Below are 5,526 nucleotides of genomic sequence, written 5' to 3' on the forward strand. Positions count from 1 at the left end.
CAATTTGTTGTTGTGTGATGTCAAAGTCAATCTCGTAACCCATAGGTGGCAAAGATTGAGTCCTTGGTTCCACAACATTCACATAACAATAATCGGTGTCTACCTCAAAGCATATATCATCTTTATATTTCTCTACCAGCTGGGGTGTAATCCGCTACCTATTGTGCATCTTTTCTTGAAATTTACTAAAGTAATCATCCATTATATCATTGAAATTATCTTCTAGCTTCTTGATAAAGTCATTAATTTGATGGGTGATTGGTCGGTGTAGCTCCCAAACTACTTTACCGACTGATGGAAATAATTTCTCAAAGTAGAAAAACATGCATACAAGAAGTGAACCAAACTTTAGTGTATTTGCTGAGTTGCTCTTCTTCGGCTTCCTTATTGTGTTCAAGTTCTCAAACAGGTTTTTCAGTAACACTTCACATAAGTCAACTTTCATTCCCTTTTTCACAATTTTATAGGCTAAGTCAACTGCTGCACAGGGTACACTATTTTCCCTTGCTGATTGGAAGAAACAATAACCAATTACTCTAACGGCAAACTTAAGTTCTACATCAGTGACATTGTTCAGTTTCAGTCCTCTGTAATCAGATTCAACTCCGGTTAAACTGATTAATTCCTTCTGTGATATCATCTTCTGTGCTCGGGCATGATCATAGATAGGATAACCGGTGATCACATGAATGATTTCCTTGGTGATTTTGAATGGTTGCTCTTCTAGCCACACGAAATCATCATGAACTCTGCTTAAAACAAACTTAACCCATTGGGGCTTGAACACACGAGGATAGGTTAGGGTTTCAGTCAATCCTTTGATTTTGATGTGTTCATACTTGTTGTTTAATACACCATCGGTACATAGTTCATCATAGGTGTCTCTTATTTCAACATGACCGAGTTCTTCAACACGACATTTGGTGAAGAATCTCACATCTTCGACTAACAAGACTCGATCCGGGATGAGTGAAAAGGTAGTTTTGTCATCTGGTTCAGAGGCGACTTTAGGAGTCAAAGAGTATTTCAGTGAGGGGTTCTCTACATTCTTGACAACTATGGGATCTTGGATCTTGGGTGCCATTTGTAAATTTTAGATAAAACTAGCAAACTATCCTTAGGGTTTGACGGTTTACAAACGGCAAATGTTTCACACTCAATAGATAATAACAATTTGATAAGATCGGTAAACTAGCTTAACAATGTGATGAGATTGATGTAAATACCTTGGATTCGCTTTGAATGAGGTTTGATCGTCTTGATTCGCTTTGCTCTGCTCTCTTGAAAACTTGGTGAATGAAAATGAGCGCGAAAATACTTTTAAGTACACAAAATACCTTATCGGGCTCCGTGCAGGTTAGGTCAAAAACATTAAATGCACTCGGTTCACCTTTTAACTGATTTACTCTCTTTTTTTTCGTTTTAACTGAGTAACCAAATTTCCTTCATTTACCGACTTGACAGGCTTCTTGTATACACCGATTTGACAGGTTTCCTGTAAAGTACTTTTGATAGAATTTCAAACTTACTAATGCATCTTGACTATGCAGATTTTGAATTTAGTACATAATAGAATAGGAACTATTATGATTTTAACCTTCAGAGAATGCAGTCCCTTAATACCTTTTCTGATTAATTTGGAATAGGTGCACCTAACTCGGTAGGTAAGGTACTTTCTTCATTTGACATGATTTCCTTCTTTTTCCAAATCATCTTTAATTTTTCTTTTATTTCCTCAGTGTCCTTTCTAGGTTGATCTCTGCAATCTCCAGCCAAGTGTCCAACTTTGTGACAATGAAAACATGCCATACCAAGATTTCTCCATGATCTTCGGTTGTTCATTTCAAACCTTATAAAACAGTTGGCACTTATATGTCCATATCTTCCACAACATTCACACCATATCCTTGTATTGTAATCCCATGGTACTGCTGCATATTGTTGGTAAGGATCTGTGTGAGTTTGGTAACCTCTAGCATTTGCTTGGTGTGCATACCACATATAGTTCTTTTGCTTAATCCAGCACTTCTCGGTACTATGCCCATATTTATTGCAGTTTTTACAAAACCCTTTGAATTTTGCCTTCTGATAGTTGTTAACAGACTTTGTCCCACATTGATTAGATGTGTGACCATATTTATTGCAATTGTAACAATAACCATTGGACTTAGTGATATTCGGTTGCTTACCTTTTCTGATTTGGCATATGTTGGTAGTATGACCTTGATTTCCACAGTAGTAGCAAATAGGCTTCTTTCTTTTGATGTTATTCCTGTTTCCAGCTTGCTTTGATGATTCTCCTCTCTCGGTAGTATGAATTCCTTTCTCGGTAGAGTCTTTTCCTTTGTAACCGAGTCCTGCATCTTTGTTGGGTCTTCTTGTATTCAGTTGCTCGTCCAACATCTTTGATGCTTCATAGCTCTTCTTCAATGTTTCTTTGGATTTTTTCTCTGTTTTAAGTTCATTGGTCAACCTTGATACTTCAAGTCTCAATGCTTGATTTTCATCATTCTTCAGAATTGCTTCATGATGTGCATAACCTAGTTGATCTATCATATTTTGTTGAATCCCAGTCAACCTTATAATTTCATCATTTTTATCAGATACTAAGACTTCAAGTTGTTGTTTCTCTCTTTGTAGATCTCTTGCTTTATCCTCAGCTATCCTCAATGCATCTAGATTTTCAGTCATCTGTGTACTGAAATGTTCATGTTCTCTTTTCATTGCTTTTAGTTGATCAGCCAATGCTTTGTTCTTTTCTTTCAATACTCCAATCATTTCTTCAATTTCTTCAGATATACTGTTCTCAGATGATGTCTCAATTTGTTCCACTAACTCTTGAGAGTCTTGCAAATCATTAGATAATCTTCTTCTTACTTTCATAGATTTTTGCATTTGTCTTTGCATGTCTACAATCACTTGATTAGCATGATCCAGCTCTTCTTGCAGATACACAATCCTCCGAGATTGTTTATAGCCTTCCATTGATAAGATCTTTCTCTTTAGGAAGTTAAACCCTTTTCCAAGATTCAAGCTCTGATACCAATTGTTAGGCCCAATATGGAAAGCTAATGTACTGAGAGGGGAGGGGTGAATTAGTACTTCAAAACTTTTCTTGAATAATAACTTTACTGTTATGCATAAACATAATAGTGCAGTAACATAAAATAAAGTTAAAACAAATAGATAACAATAATACATGATTCACTCCATAACATATATATTTTGGTTACGCAGAAACTCTTGGTTAGAGAGAAAAACTGCGGTGGGGATGACACCCACAACTTCACTACTGTAATAATAAAGAGTACTCGGTTAGAGCTACATTTTAGCTATTTCTGATAGCTTACCCTGTTAGGAGTAACAAGATCTGTTAGATCTACCTTGCTAAAGGATTTTACAACATTTATTTTGAATGTTGTACCTGGTTAGAGACTTTACAATTTATAGACTTGATTAGAGTCTTTTACCCTTTTAAAGGTTTTTCTTACAACTTCACAATATTACAATAAAATCATTACAAATATTTGCAACTTTACATCTGAAATGTTATAGCAGATTCTATGTGCTCAGAATAGATTACCTTACTTATAGCATACCTCGGTAACCCATATAGTAACTCGGTAAACCCTTTTGTTTGCTCTGTTCTTCGACTGTTCTCTAAAAACCTTCTCGGTGACCTCTGTGTCTCTGTAACAGTCTCCTTTCATGCATGCATACACACTTAACTCAAGTTGTATAAATAGATCTCTTAAGACGGTGATCCAATTCATTGCTTCGATCTTACAAACAAGATTCCTCGAATGAATAACTAAACAAAATATTTCATTGGTTAGATTGACCTCGTAATCATACACAATCTTCTAGTGCAATTTTCAATGTAATAACGGTTAGATGTGCCTCGATCTTGTAACATGTTTTCATATGCATGTCCAGGTTCAATGTATCTGGTAACACATTTCACTCAGTGTATATCAACTCGGTGTGTCACCTTTACTGCTCGGTAGCTATAAAAAGATACTCGGTAGACAGCTAGGTGTGTACTGCGTTCTGTAACCGACTAGACTGTGCATACCGACTTCTCTGTGTATATCGACTGCATGATTCAGTAGTGTTAACCGACTAGAGTATATAGTATGACTTTGAATATAAAAACTAATGGCAACTTGATAAGTAGTAACACTTGTTCTAAAATTGCTAAATCATAGTCTGTGATTTACCAAAGGAGAAGATCTTTACAAAGCAATTTTTTAAAAGTGTTTGTCAACACTACCTATTTTCCAATATTGATTGTAGACATCAAGGTGAATGGTTTTTAGGTGATCAAAACCAAATAGTTTATTTCCTTGCATATGGTTAATTTCCACAGTCACAAGGATTAGTTCCACATGCACAAATATGAACCATGACAAAGAAAAATACACTCACCTAATTGTCATAACTTATTATACACATATCTTATCACATAACATAATTTTAGTCATACAAGTATAATAGTTAACAAAGAACCTGTGCATCATTTAAAAATGTATTTATATATCAATTATTACTCATCAATAGTTAATATAAGATTAATTACTTGCATCAATTTTACATTATTTTTTTGATACAATTTATTTCAAGACATTAAAATTAATGTATCTTTTTAAAATATTGACTAGGGGAGAGGATCTAGTAGCCACTTATGTTCCAATAACCGCTCACCCTTTGCCCACCTAATCCCCAATCAATATATCTAGAAAAAAAAAAAAAAACAATACATGATAAGATATAGCTCATTAAAATATTTCACATGTACCAATAGGTGTCCACTTGTGTACTCAATAGTTAACAATTAATTACAATTTTTTTGGCAACCATAGTGCATGCTTAGTGGGGCATTTGTCACAGGGATTGGTAGAAACATTCATTAGAGGAATATATATTAGATCAGTTCTATTCTTTTTTTGGTGGTTGAAATTATTGGGGCATTTATGAATAGGTTTCAAACATCACGTCTAAATGATCCCTTTGTGCACATAACAAATACTTGTGTGTATGTCATAACATTTTTTAGAGGAATATGTATTATATCAATTGTACATTTTTTTTCTAGTGGTTGTAGTGTACAATTATTGGGGTGTCTATGAATATGTATTAAACATCACTTCTAAATGAGCTCTTTGTGCACATAACAAATACTTCCATGTAAGCCATAACTACCAAGAAGCTAAAACAATAGCTTGAAGTTCTTAAGTCATATACGAAAAGGTCCAAAAAATTGTCCAAATCTGACACACTATTTAAAAATTTAAAATACCCGAATTTAAGATAAGTAGTGACCACTAGATCCTTCCCTATAATAAAAATAATGAACCTCCCTCAACTACCCATTCGAACCTTCCAAAATTGGGAAATTGAGACTAGATGATATGTGGGTTTGGTTGAAAAGTTGGGACTAAAATTGGAAACGATAATTAAAAAATTGTTGGGGATATTTGCAATTAAAAATAGGTAGGAATTTTATAAGAGAGAGAAGTTGCAAGT

The sequence above is a fragment of the Cryptomeria japonica genome, chromosome 9 (genome assembly GCF_030272615.1).
Source record: "Cryptomeria japonica chromosome 9, Sugi_1.0, whole genome shotgun sequence".
Classification (NCBI taxonomy): Eukaryota; Viridiplantae; Streptophyta; class Pinopsida; order Cupressales; family Cupressaceae; genus Cryptomeria; species Cryptomeria japonica.